Here is a 23,726-nt window from a genome sequence, read left to right as displayed (position 1 = left end):
GCCGCGCTGTGCCGGGTGTCGGGATGCCCGTCGGACCCGCTCGCTGAATTTCCAGCGCCCGGAGCACCTGCTCCGCGCGCAGCCGGGAGGCCGCTGCCTCCGGAGACCTCTGGAGAGCCTCAAGTCCCCCGCCGTCCCCGCGTGACCCGCCGCTCCCCGCGCAACAGTTGGCGGGCCGGGCGGTGCGCGCGCTCCCCGGCCGTGCGCGCCAGGCGCGCCGGGCAGCAGGGCGGCAGGCGCGGGCAGGGGTCGCGGCGCGGAAGCCTGGCACTCCCCCAGGCGCGGGCCCGGCCCCTCTCCAGATGCTGCCGCGCGCCGGCCGCCCCCCCGTGCGCCTGTGCCTCCCCGGGCGCCCAGTGCGCAGGCGCCGGCCGTGAGGAGCGACCGTGCGCCAGGCTCCAGCGGGTCGGAGCGGCGGTAGCGGCGGAGACCTGGGGACTGGCGGACTGACGGGCGGACGGGCCATGTCGCCCCGCATCTGCTGAACTGGAGTGCCCGAGGATGTCTGCGCTGAGGAAGGTGCGAGCCGCCGGGGCCGGAACCGCGCTGGGACGGGGCTCGGGGCGCGAGAGCCGTCGGGGGTTGAGGAGGGGGGCGAGGGCGGCTCGGGGGGACGGACAGCTGGGACCCCGAGAGGGCGGCCGGGTGGGGGACGAAGAGCCCGAGGCAGCCGGTGCGCTGGGTACCCTCACCCTGGGCTGCCGGGTGTGCGGGAACGGGCGCAGAGCGGGGCTTCGCTGAGGGCTGACATTCTCAGCTCGGCCAGGCAACCTGGGGGACCCGCGGAGACCCGGGAGGAAGCTGCACGCCGGGCTCCGGCTGGGCACCGCGAGGGGATGGGGGCGGCAGGCAGCAAACGGCGCCCCCTCCCCCGCCGGGCGCAGGCGGGGGACGCCGACCGCCCCTGGGAAGGCGAGGAAGGCGCCGGGAGCCCGGGCTGCGCGCGGGGGTCGCGGGGGGCGCGCAGCAGGGAGGCCGGAGGGGTCGCTCGAGCCGGGGTGCGGCGGCCGGGGGGCTGGTGGAGCGCGCTGGGAGGGTGGCCGCCGGCTCTCCAAGTGGGAGCGGAGCGCGGGGGCTTTTTCGGGGCGGTTGCTAAGCGAGGCGCTACCCGGCGCTGGATTCTGTAACCAAGCCTCCCCCGGCAGCGGCTGTTGCCGTTCTGGGCTCGCTCGCTAACGGTAGCAGGAGAAATAAGGAAGATGTCATTATTACAGCCTGGGCGGCGAGGGGTGGGGGCGGCGGGCACGGGGGCCACCTGGAGGGCCAGCTGGGTGCCAGGCGCCCGGCCCCCCTCTCCAGCGTGCAGCGCCGAGAGACGCGGAGCAGAGTGGACGGGACCCGGCGGGGGCTGGGCGGAGAGTCGGGGGTGGCGAGGGCTCGGCGGGACGCAGAGCCCCCAGCCCCGCGGGTGTGCAGGGGGAGGGCGGTGAGAATGAGCTCGGGGGGTGACCTGCGTCGGAAACTCAGGAGTCGCTTCTCCGGCGCTCGCGCTTCTCGAGAACGTGGTCGGGTCTCCTGCGTGTCGTTTCCCGGGTGGATGGCGACTCGGCCGGGCTCGGGATTCGGAACTCGGGACTTGTCCGTGCGTCTGGTTCGTATCGATCAAAAATAAAGCGATCGGCAGCGAGTCTTTCCTGTGATTAATTCTGCCAGCATGAGCTGTGGGTGGTTTTGGAGCCGGAAATGTAAAGCGCACCTGCTGTTTCTGGCATCCGAAGAGGATTTCTGACTAGGACTCTCCCGAGGGGCCTCAGCCCCGGGGGTCTTGGGCCTGTGCCCACGGCTATCAACTCGCGCGTCCTGTTGGCCACTGTCTGATTGGAACTCGCGGGGCCTGGTGATTATGACTTAAGGAAGACTCTTATTTGAAGATGTAAACCGATTTTTATTAGTTATTAGAAAATTCCCCAGCATCTCAGCGTGGCCTGAGGGACCCCAGCCTCGTCCAAAAGACCCTTTCTCCGCCTCGAAGCCGACACCACAGAACCCTCTCCCCTCCCCCCACACCTTGGAAGGAGCGTTTGGGTTTGAGTTAAGGTGCAACATCGTTTTCATTTAACTTCCTTTATATTCTCTGCAAAAGATAATAGGTAACCAAGGCAAAAAATGGTGAAATGATGAAAAAATGGTAATTTTTGGCAGGTCAAGTTGTTACTCTGGTGTTTAAAAAAAAATGTCATTAATCAGGATTTTCCAGTAGCCAAATTGTCTTGTGCAGGCGGCTGGGTGACTCACAGATTTGGCTCTGATAGTAATTGTAGAGTGTGTGTACCATTTCCTTTTAGATGGTGTGACTTTCTCATTGCTTGGAACGGAACAAATTAGAATATTTTATGCCCCGCATCTGGCAGCAGGACCAGCGGGCTGTGGGGGACACTTTCTGCTCCGGCACATCTGGGCTGGGAGAGTTCCTGCCCCAGTGGATGAAGACAGTGAGAAGCAACAGTGCTGTCCTGGAGCCGGAGGCCCCTTCCCCCCACCACTTCCAGGTCCCGCTGGGCTGCGGTCAGTGTTCCACCAGTGGGGGCCTGCTATGTGTGTGCCTGCCTCTCCTGTCCTCTTGTGCTTTCCATCCCCAGTCTCCTCTGCTCTTGGTTAAGAAATAAGCCCTGGATGATTTGCCCTAGCGACCAATCATGTTGTATCTGCATATTACATTTCAAGTTAAACAGCAAAGTGAATTCTGTGTAAATAACCCACGGTGATGAAGTAACTAGCAGCACCAAGGTGTTTTCTGAAATATGTATTCTAGTCAACTTTATACAAAGTGATGCTGCTAGAGACAGAAATAAACATGCATTTATTCACCAGCGTGTTAGTGCCTTAGGTTTCTTGTGTTGTAGATGAATTAATAGCAATGTATCTTATTTTTAGAGAATTCAGATGCTTTTGCATCATTTCTCCCCAGTGACAGAAGTGTCCCCCTATGGCAGTCTAATACTTCTCTTATTTTGCCTATTTCATTTTTGAAATTGGTGGAAATTTCACATTAAACACTAAAAGTGAAAAAACACTGCAAAACTTGAGTCACATTGGATTCCAGATACCCAGAATCCAACCAGTTCTGAAACTAAATTCCAGTGTTGAAAAGACTGTGAGAGGACTTGCTATCCATGTGTTTAACAGAGTGTCTTCCATCATGTCCCTACATGATAAAATTGAAGAAGTGCTGGCATTCTTTTATATTTGAGGAAAAACTTCATGATTTCTCAGTTCCTTAAGGAGCTGAGTGATACACACTTTGATCATAGATTTTAAAGGGAAATTAATTAAATGTAATATTTATTGACCCTTGGAACGGATATGCCATGGTCATTCACTAGATACAATAAAAGTAACAGTGATTCGTCATTTTGTCCAGATGGGAGTCATATTTAAAGCACTGGCAGCATGTTTGTTATAAGAGAATTACAGGCCACCCAGCAGGAAGTTAGTGGGCAAAGCATTCTCTGCAGTTAAAAATCATTCTGATCAACCACAGCTTTAAATACAAGTTACTTTTATCTTGTAACCATATTCCCAGCAGATCACCAGCTTTTAACAGTAGGTGTTGTGGTCTTCTGGGCACGCATGTCATGAAGACTGAGCCGGATAGCGTCCTGTTTATTCATGGCAGATACTCTCGTTTTCTGGGAGCTAATAATCACATGGGCTTTGGTGTTGCTGGGAAGGGCTGGGGGTGCAGAGCCCCCTAAATCCTGCACCTGCAGCTGGACTGCCTTCCCCCTCACAGCGCCCAGGACTTAACTACAAACTACAGTTTGGCGTCCGTGCTAATCTCCTGAGCAAAGACAATGGGCATCCAAGGCTGAGGCCAGCCCTTCCTTTCTGTAGGGGCCTATGCGCTGGCCGCACCTGCTGTGAAGAGCCGGTCAGGCAGCAGCCCCGGGGCCCTGGAGGGTCCCCTGCCATCAGCACCTCCCGCTTCCAGTGGTTCCCACATTCCCACAGGAGCGGCAGCTCGGGTTACTCTTCAGGGTACACACCCCTCTGGAATCATCCCCAGGAGCTTTTCCAGGACCCTGGTTCCTGAACATTTGTCTTTCTTGCTGAGTCTCTGAGGCGTTTGACTTGCCAGGCCGCGTCCAGTCTCTGTCTGTGGTCCGTGTCCCCTGTTCTCAGGGATAACTGCGCACTGACTTCCGCCGGCCTCACCGCTTTCACCGTTGGGCTGTGGGGCCCACCCTCTGCTTGGAGCAGGCTCCTAGTTGAAAAGGAAGTCAGGCCTCCACCCCTCTCCGAGGCAGACGGTCTCTGGGAAGAGGATGGCATTTCTTCTCAGCTGAGAACAGTTTGAGAGGAAAGCTTTGGGAGGTAAATCTGAAAGGATGTAGGTCCAACACCACGCAGCCTGGGGTGAGGGGGTGGGGGCGGGGGTAGCCTGCTGGAAGGGAAGTCAGGGCCCAGCGCCCTGGACGGCCAGGCCACGGTGGATGGATGCACTTTGTCCTAGGACGTCACTGGTGTCCAGAGTCAGAAAGGGCCTGAAACCATCGTTACTGCTTCATTTTCAGTTTCGTCGATCAAGAAATCCCCTTTTGAAGTGGGTTTCTGTCCCAACCACCCAATGGGATGTAGAGATTTTAGTTTCCCTTCCAGTTTTCTCTTCAATGCTCTCATCTTGTCCTTCACCCACTGACACCATTCTCTGGTATCCCTTTTTGTGTGTATACCCAGAAAAAAAAAATAGAAGTAATTTTTGCTAAAAAGGAATAAATGTTTGCAACCAGCACTGCATAAAATCTTATACCCATGCATAAAATCATATCAACATTGGTTAAAAAGTAAATCTATGTAAATAAGAAAGAAAGTGAAGTCGCTCAGTTGTGTCTGACTCTTTGCGACCCCGTGGACTGTAGCCCACCAGGCTGCTCCATCCATGGGATTTCCCAGGCAAGAATACTGGAGTGGGTTACCATTTCCTTCTCCAGGGGATCTTCCTGACCCAGGGATCACACCCAGGTCTCCCACATTGCAGGCAGATACTTTAACCGCTGAGCCACCAGGGATAAAATCTAAACCTTTGTAAATCTATGTACATATGTATGTGTTAGTTGCTCAGTCCTGTCTGACTCTTTGCGACCCATGGACTGTAGCTCACCAGGCTCCTCTGTCCATGGAATTCTCCAGGTAAGAATACTGGAGTGGGTTGCCGTTCCCTTCTCAGGGGGATCTTCCCAACCCAGGGATCGAATCCTGGTCTCCCTCATTGTAGGCAGATACTTTACTGTCTGAGTCACCAGGGAAGCCCAGTGGTACTTGTAAATCTAAGTGCCATTATCTTTTTAAAACATGGGCCATACTCTGCGCAAATGAAAAAAGTACTGAAATGATCTCCTGGGGCCCATAGAGTACACATTTTAAGCCAGGAAACATAAAATTATCCTCTTGAGCAAAACGGAAACTTGTCCTACCAGTTTTGTACAATGCCGACCAACAGCTTTTTATATTGGCTGTAGGTAGCAGTTAGGACGGAAAAGGCAATGGCACCTCACTCCAGTACTCTTGCCCGGAAAATCCATGGATGGAGGAGCCTGGAAGGCTGCAGTCCATGGGGTCGCTGAGGGTCGGACACGACTGAGCGACATCACTTCCACTTTTCACTTTCCTGCATTGGAGAAGGAAATGGCAACGCACTCCAGGGTTCTTGCTTGGAGAATCCCAGGGACGGGGGAGCCTGGTGGGCTGTCATCTATGGGGTCGCACAGAGTTGGACACGACTGAAGCGACTTAGCAGCAGCAGCAGCAGTTAGGAATGAGGGTTCTGGAGTCAGAACTCCGGGTGGCTGAATGGCACTGGCAGCTTATTTGCCCTCATTATATTTTCATCCCTCATCACTACATGAGGGATACAGTATTAATGTGGTAGTGTTGTTGGGAGGATTAAATGAATTGATGAGCGTGAGGCAATTGAAACAGTGTGCATACTAAATGCCCAATACATGTCCACTATTTTGATCTTGAAAAAGTAAGATTGGGGCCCAGGTTGTGCCATCCTGCATTGGATGTAATCAAGCCACTCTCCAGTTTCCCATAAAACTTAGATATTGCTGTTTCTAGTCTTCTTTTACTTTCTTATATATCTGTTTTGCCACCTCTTTCCAAAAAGTTTTTTGACTCACCAATGAAAGGATGAGGTTGAAGAAATGAAATAAAGAAGAAGTAGATAGTCGGAACCAATAAGTATGGTAACTACAGGGGTTAACACAGTCCTTTGAGTCTGAGTTTCTGGGATGTTGTTCAGTTGCTAAGTTGTGTTCAATTCTTTGCAACCCCATGGACTGCAGCATGCCAGGCTCCCCTGTCCTTCACTGTCTCCTGGAGTTTGCCCATTGAGTTGGTGATGCCATCCAACCATCTCATCCTCTGTCGCCCCCTTCTCCTCCTGCCCTCAATCTTTCCCAGCATCAGGGCCTTTTCTAATGAGTCAATTCTTCCCATCAGGTGATCAAAGTATTGGAGCTTCAGCTCTGGCATCCAGGAAGCCAACTTGACAAAAGCAGAAGACACAGCCCTCACTCCCTTCCCTTATTAAGTGGGCACTGCAGACTCGTTTTTCAGTGAAGAAAAGATTTTCTTGAGTGCTGAATCTTAAAAGATGCTCTCTTGGAAGACTTTGTGTACAGGAGTAGGGATATAGCATATACATCAGTTATACCAACACAGAAGTGTTTTTCACGATTACAACAGACTTTGAAGGAAACCAAAAGAAAACATACACCGACAGCCCACAAGAGGGGCAGTGACCTTTTCCTTGTATTTCCACATTCCCTCCATGACCAGATGGGAAACTGCGGGCTTGGGAGCCGTGCTCTGGGCTCCAGACCTTCCCCTGGTCTGTTTCATGAACTGTTGATATTGCGTTCACACTGTGTGTCTTAGGGACGATGCGGATTTCTTGGGTGGCCTTTTCTTATGTGCATGGTGCTTTCAGGTAGCAGCCGGGTTTGGGGTGTGACTCCCGCAGGCGGAGGCGTCCTTGCCGCTTCTCCCTCTGTGCTGCCTGCTCCCAGTGTGCCCGGCCCACCACCCACTCGCCCGCCCCGGGGAGGGGAGCTCAGCCCCCAGGGGCGTGGGAGCTGCTTCATCAGCCCTCCTTCTGCCTTCCCTGTGTGTCTGCGATGGGGGGGCCCCACACCCCTTGAGGGGACCCCTGTCCTTGTAGAAGGATGGCCCGCCAGCCCAGCCCCGCGCCTGCCTGTGAGAGGACAAAGGGCACTCTCCTCGCCGTTCCTTTCCCAGACCAACCTGGCGTGCCCTCCTCTCCTGTCATTACGGCCCCTGCTGGGTGGGAACACTCTCCCTCACCAGCTCCAGTTTTCCTTGTGTTTTTCGTCTCAGACCTTAAGCTGCTTGTCCCCAGACCCTCGATGTCAGGACACGTCTGCCAGGAGAAGCGGGGAATGCGCAGGCCCCCCCGTGGATCGCATCACTCAGTGACCTTTCAGGTGGACACAAGAATCCACAGCTGGCTGACCCCTTCACACCCCCGAGAGAGGTTCCTCAGTTACCTAGGGCTTCTCTGAGTTTTGCGAATCTCACTGAGATAGGAAACCTTACAAGCACGGCAGTGGATTTGCCTGTTTGATGAAATCTTTGGCACTTTAAAAATAATTTCTGGGAGAGAATTCCCTGGTGGTACAGTGGTTAGGACTCTGCACTGCCAAGGGCCTGCATTTAATCCCCGGTCGGGGAACTAAGATCTCGTAAGCCACGAGGCATGCCCTCCCACCAAACCCAAATAATTTCCATTTTCTGACATTCTTTGTAATACTTTAACAGTTTCTAAAGAGATTTCTGAATATCTGTTTTCCAATTCTATGAGAAACTTAGTACAGGATCTGTATTATAGATACTTTAGAAGTTTTCATAAACAGGTGAATGTTGTCCTTCAAGCTTCTGCTGTGGACATTGTAGAACACTCCTGTGTCTACTGCATAACTGTCTAGACTATTACTATGGTTATAAGTGAAAATGGAAGTGAGAGTCACTCAGTCGTCTCGGATGCTGGGACTCCACGGACTGTAGTCCATCAGGCTCCTCTCTACGGGACTCCCTGGGCAAGAATACTGGAGTGGGTAGCCTATCCCTTCTCCAGGGGATCTTCCCAACCCAGGAATTGAACTGGGTTCTCCTGCATTGCACGTGGATTTTTTACCAGCTGAACTACCAAGGAAGCTATGGTTATAAGCAATACACAATAAAGTATGGCTCCAAGTTGTGAAAGCTTGGTTCTGCAGCTCTTTAAAGCAACTGAATAGTATTTCTTAGTCTTTAATTCATCCACTTGCTTGTTTCTCTAGTGTTATTGTATTAAAAGTCATGGCAGGCATTCAATTAAAAAAAAAAATCTTCTTTTGCATAGAATTAGTCTCTACAGTTTCACGTCTGGAAGTGAAATTCACTTAGGATTATATCCTAAGAAAATAATCATGAATTTACAGGAGATTAGCTAAACAGAGGTTCACTTCAGGTTTGTCTTATAGTAAAATATTGGAAACTAGCAATAACCTGAGATTAGATAAATTCATTATGATATAGCACATTGTAACAAAATACACATCCATGAAAAAGGTGAAACTTAAATATTTGAGCAAACTGTGGGAGATGGTGAAGGACAGGGAAGCCTGGTATGCTGCAGTCCATGGGGTCGAAAAGAGTTGGACACGATTGAGTGACTGAATGACCACAGCAGGGTGTCCGCCTCCCGTGAAGTGAAGCATGCAGGTGGCCAGACAGCACATGGGCTGTCCTTGTCCCTCTGCTTCTCTGAGGCTGCCGTGCAGGTGACACAGAGGGGCATCTGGAAGGACCCAGCAGCTGGTGGAGACGGGGGCAAGGGGGTCACCCAGTTGTATCGGCATCTTGCTTGGGGTGCAGGCCTTGTCCCAGAGCCATCTGCACCACTCAGCGCCACCCGCCACCCGCGTGGCGGAGTCCTCTCTCTCTGCTCAGCCTTGCTGCTCCCTCTGAGCTGTTCCCTGAGCTGTTGGCTTGGGAGGCCTGGTGTCAGCGTTGGGGCCTTCGCACAGCCCTTGTGTGTGCTCAGCGTCTGTCAAGGATGTGCACTCTGCTGGGGTCCACTGTCTGGGTCCCTCTGCTGTATCAGAGGCCCGCGGAAGCACTTGTGGAGTATGGTGGCACGAGCTGGCTTCTGGGTCGTGTTGAATCAGGACAGATTTTCTTTGTCCCCAGGTGGTCCTTCCATAGACAGGCTCTGTCTGGTGGCTCTGCCTCCATCATCCTCACCAGCCAGAATGGGGAGAGGTTGGGGGACCACGCGGCATGGTCCTGATCCCATGGCCTCTGTCACGTGCCATGCGCACCTCAAGGGAGGTGGGAAAGAAGGGGAAAAGCTTTGCGGTCAGCTGACTGTTTCTGTGAAACATTCCTCGTTTCTTTTCTGGAACTTCTCCAGAATCTTTGCCTCCTATCCCATCAGCCCTGATGAGTTGCAGCAAGAAGGACGGACTTTGTTTGGGTTTAGGTTCATCTTCAGCCACTCCTCAGACCATGTCTGGTGTCCCCGAGGCCATGCAGACAAGGGGGTGTCATGGGAAAAGCTGGGGAACAGCTGATTATCCTCAGAAATCAGAGAGGATGGCTGTCTGGGCATCACCAGGAGTGTCTGTCACACGGCTTGTCTGAATTTTAAACTGCCTGGGACACATAATACTGTAATTTAACAATGTCTTAAAGGAATTTTGGTGCATCCATGCAGTGAAAGGTTGCAGAACTGTTATAAAGTGAACGGGACCCAGTGGACTCTCTGGACCTAGTCCGCCTTTGATCAGTCATCCACCTTGGCATCATCAGATGGAATTCAAGTGTCAGTTTCTCAAACGTCAGAAACAAGCATGGCTCACTTCAGTACGGCGGAACCCGCTGGCAGGACATGGACTTGCTCTCAGCCCAGACGATGCTGAAGACGCTGGGGAGAGAGGAGCCCTGTGGCAGGCTGAGGGAGTCTCTCCAGCACCCGCGGGCTCTGTCCCTGCCTCGCCCTGCAAGGCCTGGTGTCCCGGGACTGCTCCTGCTGAGCTGTGCGGGTGGAGGTGTTGGTGGACTGGGGAACATATCCATGCTACCCTGTGACCGAAGGTGGGGCCCAACCTGGCCTTTCCCAGCAAAGCACTGGGGTCTGGCAGGGTGGGTGGAGGCGGGTGCAGACGAGAGATGGAGTGTCTCATGTTATCCTCCAACATGCTTCTATTTTTACTCACGTATTGGGAGAAAACAAGGTCTGCACTGTTGGATGTCCAGCAGGGTCCCCAGAGATGACTCTGGTTACGAAGCGTGAGCGGTGCAGCAGCCCGTTCTCTGGCCCTGCCTCTGGGCCCCTGGTGCATCCTTCACAGCTTTCTCTGTTCAAGGTTTAGGATGTGCTTTGGAAAGTATTCAGGGTTCTCCTGGTAAGCAAGAATAGGCAAAACCTGAGGTCAGCACATTGTTGTCAGACTCGTAACGCATTTCCTTGGCTACCAGATCCTCTCTTTGTTATATTTATTCCACTTTTGGAGACTCATCTTTCCTGTGATATTTTTTGTTCTCTCATAGCTGGTGGTGAATTGCAGGCTGCTTGGGCTGCTTTCACACATTTTCTTTTTTTTTTAATGGTCATCTACTCTGCTAAATATTTAGAAATTACAGATCTGTACAAATTAATGACTTGGAGGTCGGAACTCCAGGACTTAGAAATAATTACAGTTTGTGTCTTGCTTCTTCCCCATCTCATTTTTTAAACCAAAATTGGGAACTAGCCTTTTTTTTTTTTTTTTCACTTTATATTCTTTTCTGAGAATTTGTCCAGATTTTCAAAATATTCTTTGACAGCCTGATTTTTCTTAAGTTTTTATTTGTTTATTTTATTTTTGGGTGTGCTGAGTCTTTGTTGCTGTGCTAGGGCTTCCTCTCCTTGCAGAGAGCAGGGGCTGCTTTCCAGTTGCAGTGCGTTGGCTTCTCACTGCAGTGGCTTCTCTTGTTGCGGGGCGCAGGATCTGAGACAGGCAGGCTTCGGGAGCTGTGGTGCACCGGCTTTGTAGCTCCGAGGCATGTGGGATCTTCCCAGACTAGAGATCGAACTTGGGTCTCCTTGACAGGGATGAATTGCAAGGTGGATTCTTAACCGTTGAACCACCAGAGTAGAGTCTTAACTGTTGGCTCAGCAGGGAAGCCCTTAGACAATTTGATTTCAATTGAAGTATTAATATAATATTCTGGTGTGCAGTGTTATTTAGCCACTTCCGTATTGCTCAATGTTTAAGTTGCTTACAGAGATTTCTGGTCATCTGTGATTAGTATTTTTAGTATTTTATGAAGGTCTATATAATTTTTCTCTAGAAAATTCCTAGAAACAGAATTATTGGGCTAATGGCTATATCTCATGCAATAGGGCTGCTGTAACAAGTTACCATAAACTCAGGGCTTAAAACAACAGAAAACAAGAGAAGCTCCAAATCAAGGATCCCAGAGCTGCGCTCCCTCTCGAGGGTGCGGGAAAGGGTCCTGCCTGCCTCTGCCAGCCTCTGGTGACTGATGAAGCTCCCGAGGCTACGGCATCACTCCCACCTCTGCCCGTCTCCACAGCCCATCTCCTCTCTGTCTGTGTCTCCCTTTCTTCCACCTCAAACCTCTCTTCAGTGGACACTTGTCATTGGATCTATGACCCACTCAGATAATCCGGGACTTTCTCCTCCTTTCAATAATTTAAACATATCTGCAAAGACCTCTTTTCCAAATAAGGTCACACTTAGAGATTTCAGGGATGCATGGGGACACTCAAATACAATGGGGATCCGTTCAGTTCAGTCACTCAGTCACATCCGACTCTTTGCAACCCTATGGACTGCAGCACACCAGGCCTCCCTGTCCATCACCAACTCCCAGGGTTTATCCAAACTCATGTCCATTGAGTCTGTGATGCCATCCAATTGTCTCATCCTCTGTCGGCCCCTTCTCCTCCTGCCCTCAATCTTTCCCTGCATCAGGGTATTTTCTAGTGAGTCAGCTCTTCACATCAGGTGGCTAAAGTATTGAAGTTTCAGCTTCAGCATGAGTCCTTCCAATGAATATTCAGGACTGATTTCTTTTAGGATAGACTGGTTGGGTCTCCTTGCTGTCCAAGGGACTCTCAAGAGTCTTCTCCAACACCACAGTTCAAAAGCATCAGTTCTTCAGTGTTCAGCTTTTTTATAGTCCAACTCTCACATCCATATATGACTACTGGAAAAACCATAGCCTTGACTAGACAGACCTTTGTTGACCAAGTAATGTCTCTGCTTTTTAATATGCTGTCTAGGTTGGTCTAACTTTCTTCCAAGGAGTTTCATGGCTGCAGTCACCATCTGCAGTGATTTTGGAGTAAAAAAAATAAAGTCAGCCACTGTTTCCACGCTTTCCCCATCTATTTGCCATGAAGTGATGGGACCGGATGCCATGATCTTCGTTTTCTGAATGTTGAGCTTTAAGCCAACTTTTTCCCTCTCCTCTTTCACTTTCATCAAGAGGCTCTTTAGTTCCTCTTCACTTTCTGCCATAAGGGTGGTGTCATCTGCATATCTGGCGTTATTGATATTTCTCCCGGCAATCTTGATTCCAGCTTGTGCTTCTTCCAGCCCAGCGTTTCTCATGATGTACTCTGCATAGAAGTTAAATAAGCAGGGTGACAATATACAGCCTTGATGTACTCCTTTTCCTATTTGCAACCAGTCTGTTGTTCCATGTCTAACTGTTGCTTCCTGACCTGCTTACAGGTTTCTCAAGAGGCAGGTCAGGTGGACTGGTATTCCCATCTCTTTCAGAATTTTCCACAGTTTCTTGTGATCCACACAGTCAAAGGGCTTTGGCATAGTCAATAAAACAGAAATAGATGTTTTTCTGGAACTCTCTCACTTTTTCCATGATCCAGCGGATGTTGGCAATTTGCTCTCTGGTTCCTCTGCCTTTTCTAAAACCAGCTTGAACATCTGGAAGTTCACGGTTCACATACTGCTGAAGCCTGGCTTGGAGAATTTTGAGCATTACTTTACTAGCATGTGAGATGAGTGCAATTGTGCAGTAGTTTTTGAGCATTACTTTACTAGCATGTGAGATGAGTGCAATTGTGCAGTAGTTTGAGCATTGCCTTTCTTTGGGATTGGAATGAAAACTGACCTTTTCCAGTCCTGTGGCCACTGCTGAGTTTTCCAAATTTTGCTGACATATTGAGTGTAGCACTTTCACAGCATCATCTTTTAGGATTTGAAATAGCTCACCTGGAATTCCATCACCTCCACTAGCTTTGTTCGTAGTGATGCTTCCTGAGGCCCACTTGATTTTACATTCCAGGATGTCTGGCTCTAGGTGAATAATCACACCATTGTGCTTATCTGGGTCATGACGATCTTTTTTGTACAGTTCTTCTGTGTATTCTTGCCACCTCTTCTTAATATCTTCTGCTCCTGTTAGGTCCATACCATTTCTGTCCTTTATTGAGCCCATCTTTGTATGAAAAGTTCCCTTGGTATCTTCAATTTTCTTGAAGAGATCTCTAGTCTTTCCCATTCTATTGTTTTTCTCTATTTCTTTGCATTGATCACTGAGGAAGTTTTTCTTATATGTCCTTGCTATTCTTTGAAACTCTGCATTCCAATGGGTATATCTTTCCTTTTCTCCTCTGCTTTTTGCTTCTCTTCTTTTCACAGCTTTTTGTAAGGCTTCCTCAGACAGCCGTTTTGCCTTTTTGCATTTCTTTTTCTTTTGCATTGAACAGTGGGGATACCCACCTTCAGAGGGAACCAACATTCCACGAACCTTGAAATTGCTGTGGGTGACTTTTTAGACCTGAGCTCCCCACTGGCACTAACCTCGATGCTCACCTTGCTGCTCCCTCACCAAGTACCGGAGAAGAGCTGTGAGTGTGGCCGTGAGTGTGGCATAGGAAAGGCTTTGCGCAAGCAGCAGAGGAAGGGTCAGCAGGTTCGACGAGAGCTCGCGGGAGTCTGTGCCCACCTGATAGAGCTCCGAGCTGAGCCTGGAGTGCCGTCCTTTGCAGCCTGAAAAAATGGACTAATATACTCTATGTGCAAAGGTTTTCATGCCCACATAGAAATGGATGAGGAAATAAACTGGAAATTGGTGATGGGGTCCATAAGTATTTGAGAATGAGAACCAGTAATGAATGGTCACAAAAAGGTAAGTTAAAACATCACTTGTAAAAAACTTATCAAATGGGTTGTTATTTTAAAAATGCTAACGACCACACATTTTTCACCCTTGGGCTTTCAAGGCATCCTCTGCTTTGTGTCAGCGTGTCTTCCCGTTCCCAGGTGCCCAGTTCCTCCTGGGCGTGCTGACCAGAGAACCCTGTGCTCCAACTTCATAATGAAGGTAGATTCCTATTTCAAAGGTTTAACGGGATAGCATTTTTAAAAAGAATTGAAGCTGGCTAAATTTAGTGTATGAAAAATGTCCAGGCCGAAAATAGCTCTATTCCAAAACTTCTGTCCCCAGGCCCAGACTGCTGGGCTTGGGAAAGGTGGACGTTTCTGCCTGTGTCCCACTAGCAGACTGGTGTCCCCAGCCACGAGTCGTCACCAAGCGGGTGTGTGTTCCTCGTGTGCCGGCCTGTTGCGTGGGGGCGTGATCGTCCCAGGTGCTGGGCTGCTTCTGACCCAGGCCTGATGAGCCATGAGGAGGATCACTCTTCCCCTTCTTCTCTCGCACCTCCTGCTCCTTACTGCTCCTCACTCTTTGCTCTTCTGAAGACATTAAAACAAGATGAATCATAAGGTTCAAAAACATAAGGCTTTTGCTGGGATTCCTTTCCCTTTTTTCATTCTTATACTAAGTGTTAAATTCCTGCTTCGTCTGATATTTTTTCAAGTTTAATATCTTTTATCCTTTTTTTAAGAAGTAGCCTTCTGGTAGCCCAGGAGAAGGTTGTTCCTTCATATATGTGGCATGGGGCTCTCGGGAACCTGGTGTTTGCATAGAGGCTTTCATGTCTCCTGCAGAGGATGGGGAGGGGAGGGGAGGAGGAGGCAGGGGAGGAAGAGTTAGAGGAGGTGAAGAAGGAGGTGGATGAAGACGTGAGTGTGGGCACCATCCCCTTGGTCGTCACTGGCATGGCTCCCTTCTCAGTCTTCTCTTGTGACACTCGTGCACTCAGCATGGACAGATCTGTCCCTCTTGCTGCCCAGCTGTGTAGCCAGAGGCAGAGGTGAGACCCCGTGAGTCTGCCATCGAGCCGGCCATGGGGTGGGGTGCCCCCTGCACTTGGCTCATCTTTGGAAGGACCTTGTCTGCTGCAGGCTGTGCAGGACACACGGAGAGTCAAGGCAGTGTCCCCCATCCCTGGGCTTCAGGTGGGCACGGGGCCAGATGAGGGGCTGGGGGGCCCTCAGCTGGCCACCCTTCAGCATGTGTGGTCCAGGGGTGGGGATGAGCAGGGGGCATCTGGGAGCCATGCTTCCTGTCTGCCTTGCTGGCTTCACGCTCTGAGTCCCTTGACTTAGTGCTGAGCACAGTGGACCCACGACGACAGAGGGGCCTGGATTCTTGGGAACCGATGAAGGGCGGCAGACGGTGGCTGGGAGGTGGCGGGCTGGTGGCGGCCTGTCTGGGCCCCTGCAATGGGTCCTGTGGGGTGCTCACGGCACGTCCCCTCACTGTAACCTGATGTGGCCACCCCTGCACCAGGCCTACCTCTTGGGCTGCAGGGCAGCCTTGCTCTCAGGTGTGTTGGTCCTCTGTCCATTTCAGTAGATGTCTGCTTATCCTGTTTGCCAAGGACTGTTGTCAGAAGTGTGGGCACACTCTCAGTCACTCTACTCTTACTGTTTCCCCCTAAACCCCCCATCTGGAAAGAACACACTGATTACAGAGAAGAGATTCCTTTGACTTATTTGGGTGGAGCATTATCATCTCTCTGCCACCAACAGGAGAACAGGGGCCTGGAGAGTTGGGGAGCCCTGGCAGCCAGGGGCCCTGGTGGAGGCTCAGGCCGGGAGTAGCCAGCAGCCCTCAGACCCCATTGTCCTGGGGAGCCAGTACCGTGGTCACCTTGGTGGACCCCCCTCGTACTCCGGAAGCTGAACTCCACATGAGCACCTTCCAAGGAAGACAGACATCAGGTGAGGTTGGAATCCTGTCCCTTCTCCTTAGTGTTCCTCTGGGCTTCGTAGCCACAACTTGTGGATAATTCGACTTCTCCATCTGGAATCGGGGTGTTGGATCTTGAGGAAGACTCCTGCGTCCACCTGGTCTATGCTTCCTTCTGGGACAGCAGAGCCTGGAGTGTCTGCAAGATCCCAGGTGTCGCTCAAGGTGCTTGGAAGTCAGGATGGAGTCTTGGGGAGTGAGACATTCCTGCTGAGGCCACGGGGAAGGTGCTGGGAGGGAGAGCCATCCACCAGCCCAGAAGCTTTTCTGAATTCTGATTCTCCTGCTCCAGTATTGTAGGTGTATAGAGGCTACCAACGCACCAGGTGTGTCCTCTGAGATGATCCAAGATAATAAAATGACATAAATAATCATTATTTTCCTTGAGACCTTTAAAAAAAATCTGTGCATAGAACACTGTGTTTTAGGGCCTGCCACAGGTGAGCTGTGAGGGCATCTGTGTAGCTGTGAGGAAGTGAGTGTTGGGGAACCCTGACTCATGGGCCCACCCCGAGTGGACACCTCATGGGGTCACTGTGTGCCTGAACTGGAGGACGGGCTGGCAGCGTTACGCCCCTAGGAGGACGTAGTCCTGTAGGGCTGTGGGGTGGTCCTGGGGGTGCGAGAGGCACCCTTAAATATATCTGAGCCAGCACCACGGCTGCTGCAGGGGGGCCCCGCCCCATGCTTCCAGCTCCTCTGTGCTCCTGGAGACCCTTGGGGTGTGGGCATCACTGCATGGAATCTGTTGGCAGCTCATCTTCCGGATTCTGCCGGGTGGCGCTCCTGGAACTTTGTGCTAACAGGCTTCGCTGGACCTTACAGGAAGGCACAGGGCCCTGGTTGAAAAGTTGGGTCGGTGCAGTCAGGAGGGTGGTGACCCAAGATCTACAGAGACTCCTGCGTGGCTTCCCCATGCCCCGTGTGTCCTGAACGCCTGCACCTCCAGGTGGAGCTGAGCCTGGCTAGAGAGGGAGCAGTTAGGTCCTCTGTCCCCAGGGAGGAATCATCAGTACTCAGAGCAGGAGGCTGGAGGGGTGCCCACCTTCCCACCAGGATAGGATGCATGTCTTTAATTGTCTGGTAAATCAAGTAATTTGTAATAATCTGGGTAACTTTGAGTGAATTTCCGGAAACTTGCTAATCATGCAGTCCTTTGAAAAATAACTTTTGGGTGCATACAAAAGAGGACATTAATGTTTATTACTGATGAATAATTCATTTGATGTGTTTTCTTGTAAATTCTCTATGTGCCAAAATTGTGCTCCACATTATGTATATTTTAGTAAATAAACCAGAAAGACAGTTCTGGTTGAGAATCTGTGGAGGGAGGTAAATATTAAATAAATATAGAGCAATCATATTACTAAAAGTGTCTTGATGCTCAAGATTATAATTCAGCTCGAGGGACTGCTGTGCCCAAGTATTGGTTCTCTGACCCATGTGGGTGGCCTGGAGGCTAGGGGCAGACGTGGCACTTCTGGTTCTGGGAAGAATGAACAGGAGTCAGGGGCAGAGTCTGGGAGTCTTCCAGACCTGAGGAATGAGGTGCAGGGGCATCAGGGATGAGCTGGGCTCTTGGCCTGAGCCAACAGGGGTGCAGGTCCAGCCCCTGAGGTTGGAGACCACCAAGTTCCTATGTGGGAGAGTCCTCTGCTCTGTTTTCAAGTAGGATGAATGTAGTTTAATGTACTTAAAGAGAAATCTAAGACAATAAAAAAATGCATGAATGTTATCTTGCCAAACCAGCCTTGCTGTTTAGGTGTGAAGGTTGGGATCTACTTTTTCCCTTCTCCCTGGATCCATCTTCACATCCAGCCAACCCAGACACCATGGGTCACCGGGAAGAGATGTCTGTTGGACCAAAAATGGCTCTAGTTGGCATATCCTCTGGTGAAGCCTCACATTTCTCAGATGGGGAAACTGAGGACTGGCCCAGAATTCCTTCTCCTCCCCACGGGGCTCTGTGCCTGGCCACACCCTCACCACACTGTGCTCGAATTAGGAGAACGTTCTCACAGCAGCCCCCCCACCCCACCCCGCCTCCAGTCTCTCTCAGCTTGAAGCCATCCTACACACAGCTGCTGGGGTAATCTTTCTAAAGCCGTTTTTATCATGTCACTTCTCTGCATGCTGTTTTCTGTTGCCTTTTGTCAAATCCAGATTTCTCCTTCCTGGCTCTCAAAGCTTTCTGCAAAATGCCCCCTCTCTGAGGGTTTCCATTATGGGTCTTTACAGAACATTTGCCCCAAAGTGCTGCTCAGATCCCCTGTGGCTGTCTCTCTGTTGCCTGCCACCGGGCCTTTGCACATGCCAGACCACCCACCTGGAAAATTTATCAGCCTGTTCCTTGCGTCACTTTTCTTTCTCGATGTGCACCTGTTCTGCTTTTCTAACTGTGAAACCCCTTTCTCCTTGGAACTGACCCTTGTATATGCTTCCTTCCCCCAACTCCAACTGTTCGTTCACCGTCTGCTTTCCTTTAGTAATTAGTTATTCATCTCATAACATTCAGAAGATGTCTTATGTAAGATACTTGAATCCAGCAAACCAGTCATCATCTAATGATTGGCTGGATTTACAAAAATATACTAGGAAACCCCCGCCCTCCTCAGGAGCTTTCTTTAAAAAAATAGCTTCCTTTATGTACTGGCAGTGATGCAGTTACATGAGGTTTATTTCACAGTGGGGTTAGGCTTGTTCTGAGAGTTGTCACACCCGTGTTTGATTGGCTGATGGGATATTTTGGCAGATCCCTGAGAGTCCTAAGCATGATACCCAGCTTGGACCCCCCTCCGTCTGCGTCCCACGCTTCGCTGTGCCAACTTCCCAGGCAGCGCGGCTCCCAGCTGGGGGCAGCTTGCAGCCCTGCACTGCTACATCTCAGATCAGACGTCCTGATTGAAAGACTGTGTGTCTTTGACTTCCCTGGTTAGGACTCATGCTTTTTGCAGAATCTTGATGGTGTTGAGGCTGCTGGGAAGTTGTGTACAGCTCCCTGGGGCTCTGCGTCAAGTTCGCCCTGTCATCACAGGCTGTCTGTTCTCTGTGCTTGAGGCCAGCAGGGTGAGCACACCAGACTTCCTTGAGGGAATGCCCCACAGCCTCGTTATTGTCACCCTGGTTGGGCAACTGCCTGGTGTGGTGGCTGCCGAGCGAGGACCAGAACTGGCTGAGTGCACTTGACCATGACATCTGGGCTCGGCCAACCCTCTCTGGGCCTCAGTGACGAATCTGTGAAATGGGGATGAAGATAATTTCTCACTTAACAGATGGTTGTGAAGCTAAAAGTGGGGTTACTGAGGCCTGGGGGGTGGTCAGCGGGCCGGGGGGCGTGGGGCTGGGACCAACACGCAGGCCTTTCCCTTGACTGCACTCCCCATGGACAGCTCTGCCCTGCTCCTGAGTTCTGTTTGCACACTCGTAGTGAAAGCATTTTTTACCATACAGAGAGCTATATTTATAGTAACTCTGCATAGCCCATATTTATGGCAAAGCAATTTTGAATCATTTTCCAAATTTTCTTCATTTACATCTAACAATCTCTGACATTTTTATTAGAATGTCTTGTATTTTTATTGTTTAAAGATACTATCTGTGAGCATTTTTGTTAGAGATAATGAAACAACTTATCCTCTGAACACATCAGAAGTTCACAGGCTGAACTGGGAACTTTCAGAAAACGTGAGTTTCCAGGATTCTCTCAAGTCTCTAGCTTTGATGACTTTGTCCTTAATGGGTGTTCCCTGCGGGGTGTGGGACCAGGCCCACCTCCCTCAGCACTATCAAGGGGACAGTGAGAAGATGGGTGGGGGGCTGGCTTAAATTTCCTAGTGACCTTACGGCGGGTCTGGCTCCTGCAGGGCTGTGTGGGGTCTTCTCTTTGCAAGCGCATGCTCGGCCCCATCTCAGCACAGCCCTGCTGCCCTCGGTTGTCTGTCCACGCTTCCCGCTCCAGGTGGGGCAGGGGGCTCATAGCAAAGATGGCTGCGTGTCTTTTGGGCACAGAAACCACTCACCTCTTCTGGTTATGTTAACTCACGCTTCCCACGTCTAGGTTATTTACTTACAACCGATCAGTCACTCTGCTGACGGCCCATAAGCACACCAGCCCCTCATTCCTCCTGGTCCCCACCTCCCCAACCAGCTCACTGACTCTGGCTTTCACACTCCATGTGCGTGGATGGAACTGGAGTAGATGATTCTGGTTGTTCAAGTTATAAACATCCATTTCTCTTCCTCTGTAGTTCTCTGGGTTTAATTATTCATCAAGATCGTATCTAGGTTACTTATACTGTGATCATTATTTTCCAACCTTGTTGTAGAGACAGTAGGGGTTCTCGTCCCCCTGCTAAGCCAGCATGGCAGATGCCATGTGGGCACGTCCCCCCAAGTGTCCAAGACAGGTGCCGCCCTTGATAAGCCCTTAGCTAGGCCAGCAGATGAAAGGCAGAAGACTCAAGTCAGTAAAATCAGAAGTGGAAGAGGAGATATTATGACGGATGCCTAGAAATAAGAGGATCATTGGGGATTTTTTAAAAAGATAATTCTATGCCAACAAATTGGACAACCTAGAAGAAAATGGATAGATTCTTAGAAACATACAATCTGCCAGGACTGAATTGAGAAGAAATTGCCGGATCAGACCATTAACAATAAGGAGATTGAATCAGGAATCAACAACCTACCAGCAAAGAAAAGTCCAGGATCAGATGGTTTCATGGCTGAATTCTACCAGGTACTTGAAGAACTCAACCAGCTCTTTCTTAAAATTTTCTAAAAATGGAAGTAGGTGAAACATTTCCAAACTCATCTTATGAGGCCAGCAGCATCACCCCACACCAAAGCCAGACAAGACCCCACAAGAAAAGCAAAGCAGGCTGCCTCTCTGTTGTTGTGCATGCTAAGTCACTTCAGTCGTGTCCAACTCTTTACGACCCCATGGACTACAGCCTGCCTGGCACCTCTGTCCGTGGGATTCTCCAAACAAGAATACTGGAGAAGGTTGCCATGCCCTCCTCCAAGGGATCTTACAGACCCAGGGATTGAACCCGTGTCTCTTACGTCTTCTGCACTGGCAGGAGGGTTCTTTATCACTAGCGCCTCCTGGGAAGTCCAGCTTGATATCTCTGTTATAAAGCTGGTCTGAAGATGAAAGCCTGGACCCTTGGAGGCTTCAAGGCAGATTCAGGATGAATGGGTGTCTCAGGTCTGAGGCCCATGGTGCCAGGCAGGGACAGGAGGCAGGATGCTGTAACGGGGTGTCACCTGTATCAGAAGTCTTCTTAGTATTTCCTTCAAATAAAAACTCGGTGCTACATCTATACTTTCTGTATACACTTTGAAGTAATAATGCAGAATTTTCTTTAGGAGGAGGAAACTCTCAACTCTATCTCCTTATTCTTGTGTCTCAGGTTTGTTATTTAATAAAAATTTAAAAACTAATTACTTTTAATATATATCTTTACATATGTCTTAAAGTAATATTTGCACATACTTAACATAGTCCTTTTCACTTTTCACTTTCATGCATTGGAGAAGGAAATGGCAACCCACTCCAGTGTTCTTGCCTGGAGAATCCCAGGGACAGGGGAGCCTGGTGGGCTGCCGTCTATGGGGTCGCACAGAGTGGGACACGACTGAAGCCACTTAGCAGCAGCAGACATTGTTAACTGTTTACCATGTCTTCCCCTTCCCTCCGTATAACCCGGTTACTCCTGCTGGGTTCTTCTCTCTGCTGACTCATTAGCTTTCATGGATAAGCTCCACCTTCTTCCTTATTCTGTTGGCTCTGGTGGTGTCACTTGACATCCATTCTGTGCTGTGAGGCATTAGCACCACTCACTCACTCACTTTCAGCAGCATTTGTCAAGGGTGAGTCCATTGAAGTTCTGTTTAGAAATCATAGTTAATTTTCCTGCTTCTCCTATGAGCTGAAGACGGAAAATAGCCTTTTGGAGTTGTTGTAAAATGCTCCAGGGGGTGTTGCTCAGAGAGAACCACCCTCCTTGGTCCTTCACCAACTGACTGGCAGGCCGGAGGTTTTCTTCCAGAATCTTTGTTCTGATTTTTTTCAGAACCTACTGCTTTCTGGGTATGAAGTGCAGCCTCACCCTTTTAACTCTTCTCTTGGCTGTTTTGACCTACAGTTCCTCAAAGATCTTGTCTTTCTCTGTCTCGACTTTTACCTTCCTTTAGTCAGCGCATATCTTCAAATAATTTCCTGAGAAAATAAGAGTAGAAGATAACTTTTCTGGTCTTGCGCATCAGAAATGCTGCCCTCATTATGTGTGCAAGTTTGGCTGGGTATTGAATTCCAGTGTCAAAATAATTTTGTCTGAGAATTTTGAAGGCATTTCCCCATTGTTTCTGTAATTTAGTGCGGAAAGGCCAGTTCTGTTTCCTTTGCTATAACTGACTTCTTTCTGGACATTTTTAGCTTTCTCTTATGTTTGCGTTCTAAAGATTCACGTACATGGGTATAGGTTTTTCCCTGTTTCAGTCAAAATGCTGGGCCATGTGGATGCTTTTGGTCTGAAATTATGTGATCCTGGCTTTTGTAAACTCCCATGTACTATGTCCTTGATAATCTATTACCTTCAGTTTCTATTACCATCTATTTCTTCTGTTATTTTTTTCGTTTCTTTTCTCTTCTCTTTTATCTTTCTGAAACTCTTCTTCAGATGTAGGACCTGCCCCAGATAGACTCTTAATGTCCAATGTCTTTTCTATTATATACTTTTGCATCTTTTGTATATTTTTATATTACTTTCTGGTAAATTTTTTCAATACTGTCTTCTATCAAAATTTTATTCTCAGCAATTTTCAGTTTCTAAGACTTCTTTTTGCTCTGTTTCTTTTTTCATGGCCCCGAATCTTCTCAGATTTTTCTGTGGAGACTAAATTGCTGGGTTTTTCCTTTTACTCGATTTCCTGCAATGTCTCTTTCACTTTTTCTGTCACTGTGGCTCTGGTTCTGTGTCTGGAGGTGGAGCCGGTCACCAGGTGGGCTTCTCCTCAGAGTGGTTGGGCACAGAGCTGGCTGTGTTGCTGGAGAAGTTCTAAATGCAGAGTTCAGGTCTTCATTTAGAGCAAATCAATTCTGGTTTTGAAGCGAAGAAGTTCCGATTTTCCCAGTGGATTGTGGGCAGGCTGCTGGGCATCTTGCATGAAGGGGTGTGAGGACGATGCGGTCACTGAGTTTCCCAGGTCTCTCTGCCCCGTGAGCCGTCTGGGACCCAGGCCTCCCTGGGCAGCCAGGCTCGTGTCCTGGCTCTTGCCTGCTTCATCACCTCCTTGACTCTGCGTCCTCAGCCCTCTTCTCCCTCCATGTGGCACTTCATGGGATACTCCAGCACCTGCTTCTTTCACATTCATAGATTTCCTTCTCCACAGAGCCCTTGGCAGTCACTTGGCGGGGTGGTGAGGTCTCAGAAGGAAGAGAAGGCTAGTAAATTAAATACCTGAGTGCCTCAAGTCAGACGTGAACCACTTTTCAGTTTGAAAAGTAATAGGATTCTCTGGCATTATTAAATGACATTGGCCAGAAGTTCACTAAGGTTACTGTTTTCCTGTCTCTCTTAAGC

The 23,726-nt window shown here is 49.9% G+C and overlaps 1 protein-coding gene across 4 annotated transcripts in view; it reads left to right on the top strand.

Annotated features, from left to right (window-relative positions):
• The first annotated feature begins 225 nt into the window (after positions 1–225).
• DLGAP2 (DLG associated protein 2) overlaps positions 226–23,726 on the top strand; it is a 634,262-nt gene continuing 610,761 nt past the window's right edge. For 3 of the 4 annotated variants that reach the window (XR_008710212.1, XR_008710210.1, XM_055567595.1), the window contains exon 1: positions 226–519. The gene's annotated coding sequence lies outside the window, so the exon portion shown is untranslated. Of the gene's footprint in view, positions 520–2,285; positions 2,811–23,726 lie in introns of those variants that run through there. The other variant, XR_008710211.1, reaches the window with a different exon arrangement.

Source organism: Bubalus kerabau, chromosome 2, assembly GCF_029407905.1.
Source record: "Bubalus kerabau isolate K-KA32 ecotype Philippines breed swamp buffalo chromosome 2, PCC_UOA_SB_1v2, whole genome shotgun sequence".
Lineage (NCBI taxonomy): Eukaryota > Metazoa > Chordata > Mammalia > Artiodactyla > Bovidae > Bubalus > Bubalus kerabau.
Note: the sequence above shows the minus strand (reverse complement) of the source record. Positions and strands in the feature narration are given on the sequence as shown.